The 13,412-nt window shown below is 45.3% G+C and overlaps 1 protein-coding gene across 4 annotated transcripts in view; it reads left to right on the top strand.

The window, feature by feature from the left end:
• Window positions 1–5,410: 5,410 nt before the first annotated feature.
• Window positions 5,411–13,412, top strand: part of SMARCA2 (SWI/SNF related BAF chromatin remodeling complex subunit ATPase 2) — a 190,342-nt gene continuing 182,340 nt past the window's right edge. For 2 of the 4 annotated variants that reach the window (XM_025188130.3, XM_075931662.2), the window contains exons 1-2: window positions 5,411–5,570; window positions 7,260–7,409. The gene's annotated coding sequence lies outside the window, so the exon portion shown is untranslated. The remainder of the gene's footprint in view (window positions 5,571–7,259; window positions 7,410–13,412) is intronic. The other 2 variants (XM_075931661.2, XM_075931664.2) reach the window with 2 other exon arrangements.

Below are 13,412 nucleotides of genomic sequence, written 5' to 3'. Positions count from 1 at the left end.
GACACAGTGATTGTGTGTGGCCTGACACATTAGTACTCCCACTGCTGCCAGCCTACGTGCTAGAACAATGGTGGGAGTCCGCCCAAAAATTGCCAATATATGAAGAAGAGTTGTGTTTATCCCACTAAGAAGGAAGTGTTTGACCTTTTCTTCCTATTATGCATTGGTGTCAGCTAGATAGAAGTTTTCTGAATTAAGTTTTTGCCTGTCTGGCACCTTAAACAAATTTTTTTGAGATCTGCTCATTAAGTCTGGGGAGTTGTGAGAGAGTGGAATTACCTAATCATAATTAGAAGAAAGTAGAACTCAGTAAAAATGAAACAAATGATAACTGGGTGCCAGCTATGAACCAAAATATCATTTGGTAACTCACAGCAAAAAATTAATTAATGCACCTTCCAAACTCATTGGGCCAAAATGATACAGTAGTGATGATTTGGTCACAGAGCAAAATTCAAGCCTGATGCAAATATGTGAAACTTCTTTGGAGTAGGGCTGGTTGAAAATTTTACATTGAAATTATTTTTATGAGACGTATCTGACTTCCAAGAAAAGTATCAGTTGTTTTTTTTATCAGAATCAAAATGTGATTTGGATGTTGCCTCGGGTCCTCATTTTTCTCTATGGGCTGGCTCCTAATTTAGCTTCATCTCCTGTGATGCAATATGGCTGAATCTCATTATGTACTTTCACCTCAACAAAAAGTGCATCATCAGAGATTCTGCCTAACCAGTAAGACCAGCCTATATCAGAGAATAGGAGCATGAGGTACGCCAACTACAACTCCAATGAGTACCAAAGTGGCATTTTGGAACTGAATTATATCAGGTTTTGGCCAAAACATTGCATTTTTTGTTTTATTATATTTTACTATCCTAACAGTCAAAACTTTCTATGGAAAAAAAATTCTGACCATCTTCACATTGAAGTCAATGGCATTGCACAAGCTTACAGCAGGTCTAGATTCACAGTTTTTAATAGGCTTACCACTTCCATGAGAACTAATCTTTTATGGTGAAGAGAGACTCTTTCCTCTAGAACTGATGACCCACTTGAAAAAAATAGTGTTATTTGTAACCAAATTAAAGGACACGAAAAAGCAAGTTGCAGTCAGACAGTACCTCTGAAGTTGATTGTGTAGCAAGTTTTTCCAGGCTATTTTAAACTCAGTGACTATGAACATCAACTTTAAGACTACAAGCAAGAGTCAGAAATCTCAATTTCCAAAGGCCAAATTTTAATTTCTCCTGCTAGGGGTTTGCCTACATACAAACTTACAACTGAAAATAACTAAATCAATTTTAATTCATGCCTTTTTCAGTTGTTTATAATCTGAAATAAGTGTCCACACACAGACTTGAAAGAAAATGACAAAAAGTGTGAATTAAACACATTTAGGTAGTTTGGTGCTATGTTGTGTGAAGACAGGCCCTCAGTTTTGCTTGTTCCTTCTTAGTCACTGGGAGCTAGTCTATCCTATAGAGAAGATCAAAGCTGCTGCAATTGATCTTCTGGGGTTCGAATTAGCGGGTCTAGCGAAGCCACACTAATTCAAACTGAGAGGTGCGACCATCGGTGCTGGTATTTCTGCTCCTCACAAGGAGTAAGGGAACTCCTCAGAAGCGTGTGCTCCCATTGACCTTCTGCTATGTGGATGCTCCAAAACACAATTTAAGATACTTAGACTCCAGCTATCTAATTAACATAGCTGGAGTTACATCTCTTAAGTTGACTTTCCTCTTTAGTGTAGACCAGGCCTGGGAGCAGCGTTAGGCCATGTCAACAATACAAACTTTGGCTGCCTTAAGTTACAGCAACATAAAGCCACTGCAGTTAGTATATCATTTGGGCACATCCCTGCTTGGCTCCTAGCTTTAGCTCTCAGGAGTTCTTGTGCTGATCCATAGTGCAAGCATGCCATCGGTAGGAAGAGTTTGGCAACATGTTTGGGATAGGTATCTATGTGTTATCCACTGTCTTGTAAATATTTGAGGCAGGCAGCAATGCAGCCATTGCGAGCAATGGTGGTGTTTAGGGAGGTGACATTCAGAATGGCAAGCAGAGGTTTTTGAAGGAAATTTGTTAACGTTGCAGTTTCTGGAGAATGCTGGTAGTAGTATCATGGAGAAAGCTGGTCTTTTGTTTGGTGCATGATTTCAGGATGGTTTCTATACTTCTCTACATTCCTTTTGTAAGCATGCCACTGCCAGATATGATGAGTCTGCCTGCTTTCCTGAACTTGTGTCTTATGCGACTCATGTAGAAACTCATTGGCATCATGGCATGGGTTCATGGTGGATGAGGTTGTAGAGGTTCTCTTGGAGTTGTTTGGGGGAGTATTTGATGATATTCTTAAATTTCTAGATAAACTGTGGTGTGTGTCTTCTTTGAGTTCTTTAAATAGGTAGTATCAGAATTGTCAGCTGACCTTATAAACATAGACACAATGGTTGAGGACCGTGATGGAGTGCCCCTCCCAACTGGTTTGATCACTATCTGGTGATTGGATTTTAGGCACTGAATAGCACTGAAGAGATTGTGATGTTTATGAAAGATTTCAGTCAATTTTTTCCTTGATGCTATCAATGTAAGGATCAAGAGTGCAATTTTGTCTACTGGGGGTATTCAGGCAGATGACTCTTTTCTCTTATGACTATTTATGGAGATATGGCAATTGTGAGTACAGATGTTAAAACAGGTAGTCAGGTAAACGGTTACCTGGTAAGCATTAGCCTTAATGGGTGATTCTTACCCGTTAACCAGTACTTGGAAGCAGCCTCCCCCCCCCAAAGTATGCCAGTAGAAGCAGCCATAGCAGCCCCTGTAGGGGGGCCAGGAGCTGCAGTGGCAGTCCCCATGGAAAGGGCAGTGGCCCCCATGGTGGGGTGGCCAGGAGCAGCCAGGTTTGAGCAGCCCCAGACCACACCTCCTTCAATTTGTTAACCGCAGTGCCAGCACTGCGTTTACCCATTTAACCAATTAAATGGGATTTTACATCCCTAATTGTGAGTGTGTCATCACTGTTGTGAAAGAATTCTTTGAGGTAGAGTTGTCAGAAGAATTAATTCTCCTCATTAGTATACTGGAGTCCCCATTGTCTCAAATAAAATCCGCTACGGCATGAATTCCAGCAAACAAAAGTAATCCATGCATTTACCCCTAACATCATTTGAACATTTTATTGTGCCTGGAAGATTAATTTCATATTATTTGCCCTCTCTGTATTTTTTTTAAGAGAAAGGTACAGCTATTTGTTTTGATTTCTGCTGAGTCCAAGGCCAATGCAGGTGAGCTGTCTTGTATGTGAGCTCTTCTCCCCTAGGCAAGCCTTTTCTCATCTTCACAGATAAAGAGCAGAATGTATGCATGCACATTTGCCCTGAATAAAACAAGAGACTGTATAGTGGGGGTGAGGGATAGGCAAAACATCAGTCCATTGCATCTGTACTGCTGTGAACACAAATAGCACCTCACAGGGGTGCTATTTTTGTTATCTCTAAAATGCTGGGTTGTAAATCATGGTCAGACACAAAAGCCAAGACTTTGATGTCCCCTTCTAATTAGATTAAAATAAAGTTATCAACATGTACATCTCTTGGACAGTTTATCCTGCCTAATCATAGCTTTACATTTGCATTCTGTACTACCATTTCACTAATTTTGTTCCCAAGTAAGTTTTTTCCATATAGGCCATTTTGAAGCTTATGACAACAATACCCACTTCTTTTTCATAAGGAACAACCTTTTTATTGGTTACTTGAAGCTTAATACTGATTCTCTTTGGTGCAGTTATTTTTTTATCATTTTCATACTTAGTTAAGAATAACTTAGGAGCTGAAGATCATGGAGAAAATAATAAGAATAAGTGATAATTAGTATTGTATACCCAGAATAATAATCCGGCCATTACAGATCTCAGCAAAAGTCAACCCATGTAAATAATGCCTGTCACTTAATCCAGATGGAGCATTTGGTGCTGTCACGTTGTTTCAGGTTCTTAACTACTACAGCTGGTTGCTAAGATCAGTAAAGGTCCTGCATTTCAAACACCATTGCTCAGAAATAGTCTGTACTTTTGAGAGCGAAATTTCTCTGAACATGAGATTTTACTCCAGGACAGAAAATAAAATCCCCATCAAAATGGTTGCACTGTACTTGGAATGACTAATTCAGTCTACCACATTATACAATAAGTAATAAATCATAAGTCATTTACTACTATCATGCTTGAATATAGCCAAATAATATCAGCTTTAATTTTAATAATCAAGCATCCACACTAGTCAAGAATTAAAATAATAGGTCTAACAATTTAACAAACAAGTAACTTTTTAATCTATTCACAAAACAGCAATTTTCTCTAGAAATATTGTGATAGATTTGTAGTTTTGCATTAGACTGCAGACAGGTAATTATGGGGAAGGGGAGACAACCACTACATAAAATTATTTCATCCCCACATAAGTGAGCAACTATACTGCAAGTTTTAAGGGTGAAAGGTAGGCAGAGAAAGGGAGTTAACACAACTACAAAATTTACTCTTCCTATTCCTAAAAACCAGATTCACCCCCAATTTCTCCCCAAACACAGTTGCAGTCTTTTTACATGCAGATTACATCTGATGAATAGTTTAATAGTTTTTCCCAGACCAATGACAAAACACAATCTCGGGTCATCTTGAAGGAATAGTTAGCAAAGAATAGTATATCACGGCTGGTGCTAGATCTTCATTAACAGGCATTTGGAAGTTGAAAGCCCAACTGACTGACAGATTTAGCTGGAATGTTCTCTGCAGCCTTCCTCTTTTCACAAATGGAAGGCCTCTGATCACAGATTAGGAAGGGAATAAAAAGTTTCAGCATGCATGACAATGCCCAGGGGGGCCTTTTAAAAACAAACAAATACCAGGTACAACAAGCAGCCTTCTGATCTCTCCTCCCCCTCTGTCTCGGCAGACGTGCACTGGCAGGCACAGGCAGAGTTAAATTCCAGCACCTTCTTCACCTACCCCCAAACTACTATGCTCACTATTGCTACTACACAATCCCCGTCTCCCCCACTGGGGCCCGTCAGTCTGTTCGGCTGCGACCCAAACACACGCCAGGAGCCCAAGCGAGGGGGACCGGGTCAAGAAACTCAGCCTGCAGCCGCCGTCTACCCCTGCACACCCATCCAGCCAGGCACAAACAGAGGGGGGACTGTATGGAGCACATTTATAGCCACACACGCGCATCTCGCTCCCCACGACCACATTCTTGTGCATCTCCTCCTCCTCTGGGGGCAGGCAGAGTGGCAGAGCCCGGCCGCCAATGCGCTCGGCCTTTCTGCAGGCGGGGCGGGCGCTCTGTCGGCGAGGAGCCACTGGCGGAGGCGCTTCCTGAGCGGTGGTGTCGGGCTGGGGAGGAGGAAGCAGGGGGCGGAGCCAGGGGCAGGAGTTTAGGAAGAGGAGGGAATGGCTGTCATCAATGAAGTCATATTCATAATCTAGCCCCTCTCTCTGTGGCGCTGTACTCTGGGTGACTCGGAGGGAGAGAGGGGAGCCCTCCCGCACGCCACACTTCTGGAGCCAGGTAAATCTCCCTGCTGACTCCCCTCTCGCCCCGGGGCTGCCCTGCAGCCGGCTGCTCACGCACTCGCAACCTGCACCATTCGCCCGTCGCCTTTGGTGGTGTTTACTGGTGGCACACGCACGCACGGAGCCCCCTTCCCCAAGACACGCGTCCCTCCCGGCCCCGGAGGCCGGGCACGGCCCTCTCCCCCCCGCGGGGAGAGAAGAAAGTTTAGGCGCCGATAATGGGGGACATTGCAATTACAAATAAAGGAACCCGGCGCCTGACTCCGGAGTCAGCTGCGCCGCGCCGAGGGGCTGGCAGAGGAGGGCACCGGGGACGCTCCTCGCCAGCGATGTGTTTTAAAAGGAGGCGACTGGCGAGCCGAGCCAGCCGTAAATAACAGTCACCAGCTGCTCTCGCAACCTTGGCGAGGGCCGCGGCTGAAGCGAGCCTTTGCAAAGGGCTCCGGGCAGAGACAGAAATAGACCCCGAGAAGCAACAGCCCCCCTGGAGGAGCAGCTTGGGGCCGGGGCGGCTGGACTGGGCTCCGCTTTCTCTCCCCGTCGGCGGCTCGGGCTGTGTTTTGGAGGGGAGATTGTGCTCCCTTTTTCCGCCTCCCGGCAGCGGCATGCAGGGGGGTGAATTTGGTGCATGTGGCGGCGCTGCTGAGTGGTGCATGTTGAAGTTCACTGTGTCCTGCCCTGGGGAAGGGGGGGGGGAGGGAGTCGCGTTGCAGTTGGTAGGTGTTTTGCGGGGGGGGGGGGTCGCCCCTTGTGGGGGGTCCTTTTCTTAACGTAAATATTGAAAAGACGTCGCTGAGGAAGGGGGGAGGAGAAAAACGGGAGGGTGTGTGTGTGTGTGTGTGTGTGTGGCGGGGGGGAGGGTGCTCGTTAGAGTAGCAGCGGTAACCAGCAAAGCCAAGGAGGCCATGATCCGGATAATCTCCCTGTCTGACTGTCACAAACATTACCCCCCCCCCCCGGGAGGGCGGGGAGAAGACAGAGGAAAGGAAGGTGGGGGCCGGGACTTCACGAGCCGGGGCTGCAGGTCCTGTTGGCTCACAGTTTAGTCACCGGGTCTCTATGCAATTACAAACAACACACCGACGCTTTTAGTCAGTCGCTCCTCTTCTGCTGTAAAGGTGTCGCGATTCACTTCCTAAAATAGCTTCTCTCCCTCCCCTTTGCCTGCAACCTCCCCCCCCCCCCTTGCAGCAGGCTAGGAAGCAGAGAGTGGCAGAAACGCTTCCAATTTTTATAATCACCTTCAAAGCAAACAAAAAAACATTTTATTTCCGGTATGCACAGAAAAATCTGTCAGTCATGGGGGGGGGGGGGGTGTAGTAGGGGATTGAACATAGCCTAGATTTGTGTTGTGTGTGGAAAAAGGAGTCTCATCTCCGCACCTTGGGAGGGGCATTTTTTGGTTGCAAAAAAAAGTTTTTCTGTTGATGATTAAGTGAAGAGGAGGAGAAGAGGGGGGCTTGCAGCAAATGTTGCAGTTTGTTACTGGTCGCTGTGCGTTTGAGTGAGTCTGGTGGAGGAGGCGGGCAGCTTGAGCTAGCTTCTCTGTGTCTGCTTGGAGAGAGGAAGAGGCGAGGTTTAGTGGTGGTTGGGGATTTTTTTTTTCCCTGTGTGTGTGATCAGCAGCGGAGAATCAGGAAGTCACAGCCGCCAAATACAGACTCTCGCTCTCTCTCACACACAGACATGTTTGATCAGCATGACATGATGACGGAGGGAAGAAGGGGAGAGACAGGCCTAGCTTTGCGGTGAAACATGCTCTCAGTCCCTGCATCTGGCTTCTAAACCACCTTGTGCGTGCCTAGATTTGTTGTTTGCCTGCCACTTCATTAAGGTAAAGGTCTCTTAACCCACCAAGCGAAAGCTCTGCAGCCATTGCTCTGTAAAGTAAGAGAAGGAAATGGAGCTGGCTCGTGCGAAATGGATTTTTAGCTTCTGTCGATCGGTCTAAAACTTTCCAGAAAGGGAGGAGGAAAAAATATGTCTCTGCTAAATGTGCTTGCTCGTGTTTGTGTCTTTTCTGTGTGTGTGTGTGACTTGAAGCACCAGGGTGTGTTGTAGATAAAAACTTGAGGCCTATGCAAAACTCCCCGAAGATTCTCTATGGGGTATTAAAAGCATATGCTTAAGATTTAATGAAGAAAATCCGAGTCAGAAAACTTCCATTCACTAGCTGCCTCAAGATCTTGGGCTAGGGAATAGTTCAGTTTGGATTCCCTTTCATATTTTTAATCAGTAGTTTGAATGTGTGTACAATACTTGCTGTTTTCTCCCCCTCTCCAGTTTGATTAAAACCTATTTGAAAGCTTACTTTGCAAACAGAGGAGAGGAAATTTATAATGTTCTTGTTTTGGTTTCTCCAAACAGAATGATAGTTTAGCTACAAATACTACAGACTAGCAAAAAGATATTGGTGAATTAGGTTTTCACTGCAATAAATAATTAGGTTGACATAAATTAATGCCACTATTATTAAATGCGTATTTTGATTAAATCTTTGTAGATTGTATTTGATCTGGTTTTCCTTTTTGCTTGCAGTTTTACCCTTCCTTTTTACTAATGAAGATTTGCAAATGTTTGAGAGGATTCCATTCTTTTCTTATAATTATTTTGATTAAGATTTTAGCTAACTCTCTGTGCAAATTACTAACCAGTTAGATACAAAGGTTTGAAAATTATAGCACTGAGGTTAAAATTAAATACTGAGGTTAATTTTTTTATTAAAAAAGCACATTCCAGGTATATCATGTATAGCATTGTTTTCTTTCCATTAAAACACAACAACAACAATGTTGCTTCAGTATCCTTTAGTTACAGCCACTAACCCTGGAGGTCTGGAGCTGGACAATGAATGTTAAGCCAGAATTCCATTCCTTTGGTAGTATATACCAATTACACGTTAGGAGGAGGGGCAGCTTTTGTTGAGTGAGTTAGTGTATTGTTATGCAAATCAAGGCACACTTTCTCTTTGGGAACCTAATTGCCCTATTATTCTCATTGACTTTTTTCTGAGTCCTTTTGTTAATCAAAGAAAAAAATGGTGTACCAAAAGGACAAGATTACAGAATAGTTTTATGTCCATATGTAATACATCAGCAGTATGAGCAAAAAGATCTTACAATTAATGAGCATTTTTAAATAAATTCAAAGTTAGGAATATCATGTAACACATGTGGACTTGACAGAAGTGAAGGTAATGCTTTGTTAAATACAGTATGTCTCTTATGAGTTATGTCCCAGCTTCAGGAAAAGCATTACTATGGTGTTTCATAGAAAATATGCACCACAAGAATGTGTTCAAAGCACTCTTAGATCTTTTTCTTTTATTCGTTTCTAAAATGGTCTTTGAGCATTTCTCGTCAAGTCTGAAAAGTACTTTGACCAATGCCTGAGCTTGAGATTGACAAGAAAAAAGTGACCCAGCTAGCACTTTTATATTGTGAATGTTGGAATTCTATTTAATATATTCTTGACAGAATTGTAACTAAAATTAACATCTGCAAATGTCTTATTTTTCAGTTTTTGTTTGATGTTAAGATCAGAAGGTGCACAGTAGTAACTTTTATAAAAAAGCCTGCACTCTTTCTCAAATTATAGTCCCTATTGATGTAATCCCTTTTTACAGGGGAATTGTCACTAGAGAGCAAATGAGACTGCCTTCCACGAATCATTAAAATGCTTTCTGTGTATTTTTTGATGCTATTGATGATGATTGTGCATACAGAAAGCCTCCTAGACCTCTGCTCAATGTCTTTTTTTCTGATTTCTCTACTGAAGTGATAAATACAGGATTGTGACCTAGAGATAACTTGTAATGAAAATGGTGGCAGGCAAACTCTGGTTAACGATAAAATAGAGGATGGGAAAATGAGGGAGCAAATCCCCATTTTAACACACAAGTTTAGTAGTTTGCAAACATGAGGTGACAATGACATTGGGATGTGAATGGAATATTTTTGTTTGATACTTTTAAAGGCCCCTCTTCACATTCAAAAGTCTCTTTTACTCCTCCATCATCTTCTTTCTTATTTTGTAGGATAGAAAAGGCCTTTTGCGAAACAGGTTTCTGAAGGCTAGTGTATCTACCTGTAATTTTAACAATAGATTTGGGAAAGTACACAATCTATGTCTTCACCGGGAAAAATGGGTGAATACTTAATCTGAGTTAGCTAGTTCTGGTAAAAGCTCAGCAAAGACTAAAAAGTTTGTTGAGTACCTAACTTGTGAAAATTACAAACTGCCTTGTCTTCACTTGACTTTGTTTTCACAGAAGAAAAAAAGGTTATGTTTAACTCAAGTTAGGAAATTCAAGTCAAAATCCTAATGAAGACCAGGCAGTTTGTAATTTTCACATGAGTTGTTTTCCCTCACCTCTATTGATGGCTCATTTCTTCAGAATCTGACAAAGGACATTCAATAACAGTGATGAATCTGTATAGAAAAGGTCATAGTATAGTAACTTAATCCTTAACCAATCAGCAAAGCCTTCAGTCCCCTTAAGCCAGGAGGGTGGAGAACCTAAAGCCTGGGGGCCACATGTGGCCCCCGGCTTGCCTCTGAGGATTGGGGCTCCCCCCCAGAATTGGGATGCCTATGGTGCTTCTGCCCCCCCCCCGCCATCCCTTTGGGGGGTTGGAGCACACAAAATCTACTAGCCTGGGTCCCCCTAACCTCTGCTGTGTGGGGGGATTGTGAGGAGCATCTTTCTGCTTCTCAGTCCTGGGCCGCATCAGTGAGGGTTTTTTTTTTTTGTTTGTTTTTCACTTCTCACTTGTGTGTGACCCAGGATGTTAAATTGAGGGAATTTTCATCAACTACTTGATTAGTCGATAAGGGGGGAAACTGCAGAGCTGCAGCGGGGTTAGCTCCTGGCCTGGGAGCCAGCCCCTCTGCGGCTCTACTTTTTACATGCATTAAGAGTCACCAGGCTCTTAATACATTTAAAAAGCAGACACGAGCCAGGAATTAGATGTCCCAGCTCACTCCCAGTCCCCCCACTATGCCTCTGTCTTTTAAATGTATTAAGAGTTTCCGGGCTTAAAATCTGGTACCCACCTAGCACCATCTCTGAGAGGCAGGGGAGGCAGAGGTACAGTGGAGGGGACCGGGAGTGAACCGGGACAGCTGATTCCTGGCTCACTCCCAGTCCTCCCTCTTCCCTCCGCTGTGCTTCTGCTTTTTAAATGTATTAAAAGTGCGGTGGCTCTTAATACATTTAATAAGCAGAGGCGCATCATCTGGGACCTGGTACAAGCCAGGACACCTGTGCCTCCTCTGTCCCCTTGGAGATAATGCTGGGGGGGAATCAGCTTTTAAGCCAGCTCCCCCCCAGCACTGGCCCCTACTCTCTTCCTTGCTGCCTCTCTCTGATAAAGGGTGGGAAGGGGAAGCGACTACTCGAGTCGCTACTCGACTACCCAATAAGCATATGCTTATCGGGTAGTCGACTGGTTCACTAGTTGCTTACATCCCTAGTGCGGCCCTGACTCATTTTTGTGTGGGTCAGCAGCCCTCGACCCAAAAACATTCCCCACCCCTGCCCTAAGTACAGTATAATCCACATGTGTATCACTGAAGAGTGCTACTAACTTCACATGCAGACTTTTTGTGGAGAGGACTTGATCTTAGAATCAGGCTAGGCAGTTAAGTTGACTTATTTCTGCCGGCAGCTTCACTACTTGCTGGATCAACGGGCAGAGATCAATCCAGTAGGAGTTGATTTATTGCATCTAGTATAGATGTGATAAATCCATAGCTGAGCTCTCTCCTGTTAACTCAAGTACTCCACCAAAATGAGAGTAAGTGTAGTCGATGGGAGAGTGTCAGCTGTTGACTTACCACAGGATCTTTACTGCAGTAAGCAGACCTGAGTGTGCTGATTTCAGCTATGTTATTCACATAGATGAAGTTGTGTAACTTAGTTTGACAGCCCGTGGTAGTGTAGACAAGGTCTAGCTCCTCTAGTTTGTACTTCAGACTGCAAGTTGTCTTCCAGAAGTGCTCTCTGTCATGAATTACTTAAATACAGCATCTTCCCGACTTACGAACCAGTTACGGACCAAGCAGTAGGTCCGTTTCGTTCGTAAGTCAGACCCCATAGAGTTACACACGACCGCGCTGTTTGTAAGCGCAGATCGCGTTTGTAACTCAGGGTCCGCCATTTAGACAGCTTCGGTCATAACTGCGAATGGTTCTAAGTCGACTGTTCGCAACTCGGGGACCGGCAATATAAGAAGCCAGCTCATCAGCTGGCATAAATGTGTTCCATTGGTATAAATGGAATTACTTTTGTTTACAGGGAAGCTGGTGATGCACTCTTGTATTGCTTTCAGTATAACAAACTATCATGATTTTCTGTTGTAGCTGTTTAAAACTCCCGCTGGCTGTGACTTCATTTGGGAGATGGTTTGATTGGTCATCATTTCCCTATAGAATGTTGTGACATCATAACATTGTGAGACTGCCTGGCATGGGTGGTTGGTATGGTAAGCGGGAGAAGGCACTGCCTTCCCACACCGCCAACCTGGCCCCACCTACACTGTGCCTCCAGGACACCTGCTGTAGGCATATTGAAGGTGGAGTGTGGCTGCCCCTAGCATCCACCTTCCTTGTGCTCCATAGCCAGGGAAGCTGGTGATGCACTCTGCCAGCCCTCTTCAGGGCTGGGGAGCCTGGGGGTGTGCCGCTGGCCCTCCCCGTGCTCCAGGGCTGAGGAGGCTGGAGACACACACTGCTGGCTCTCCCTGTGCTCCAGAACTGGGGAGGCTGGGGCAAGTGCGACCTGTCCTCCTTGTGGTGTTGGGCTCAGGGAGGCTGGTGCCATGTGCCACCTGGCCTCCCTGTGGTGCTAGGGTTGGTAAGGCTGGGGCTGTGTGCTGCTCCATCTCCTTTGGTGCTTGGCTCCTATGGCGAGGGGGCGGGGAGGGAGAGCAAGGCCCAGGCAGAAGAGGTAGGGCTGGGAGCAGGTCTGGGGGCTTGCCCTATATTCAACCATTGCCCATGTACTGCTGACACTCAGTTTGGTACAGCCTTTCCATGAGCCTTTCTTTGCTTTTCCAAATCTGGCTGAGACCCAGTCTGGGTTGACTGGAGAAGATCAATTTTCTGTTGTTGGTGAAGGGCAGAGTATATCTGTTCCATGAAAAAGTGGTCTGTAGTTTCTGAGATCTTTAGAGACTCCTGCTATTCTTGGATTTCCTGGTCACAACAGTGGCTTGTTCTGCCTATTTCATTTGTTTCTGCCAGTTTTCCCTCTAAGATTTTCCATCTATGATTAGAGTGAGTTTTGTCTTGTGCTTCAACATTGAGGTCATGTGCTCTTCAGATGTGTGCCACCGTGGCACCCACCAGTGGTGCTGCTCCCTGAGAGACTTTTCCAGCAAAGACACCCTGAACCCTGCTCCCAGGTAGCACCTCCCCCCACCTTGTGGGGAGAAAGTGAGATGTGCTCGCCAACCCCCCCCCCCAGTAGCGCCTCTCCTGGGGCAGCCTGTAAGCAGGGCAGGGACTGCCCCAGGATGCTGGCTGTGAGTCCCCACCTGGGGCAGAGGGAAGCTGCTGACAGCGTCCTGTGTTTGCAGGGAGTGAGGTGCTAGGGGTGGGGCAGTGACGTGGGGCGCCGGGTGAGGGGGAAGACTGCAGGGAATGGGGAGAACAAGGGGCTTTGAAAGGGGAAAGAAAGGTGCAGGAGCAGGCAAAGAGGGTTGCAGGGGGCCTGAACCCCAGGAGCAGCTGCACCACAGTCTGGCCCTGGCCGTGACCCCAGCCCCAGGAGCAGCCGCACTGCAGCCCGCCTCCTGCTTTGACAGCCCCCCGCCATGCAGCCTGCTCAGAGAGC

The sequence above is a fragment of the Pelodiscus sinensis genome, chromosome 6, assembly GCF_052426305.1.
Source record: "Pelodiscus sinensis isolate ZL-2025 chromosome 6, ASM5242630v1, whole genome shotgun sequence".
Classification (NCBI taxonomy): domain Eukaryota; kingdom Metazoa; phylum Chordata; order Testudines; family Trionychidae; genus Pelodiscus; species Pelodiscus sinensis.
The sequence above is the reverse complement of the archived record's forward strand: the minus strand, read 5'-3'. Positions and strand labels throughout refer to the sequence as shown.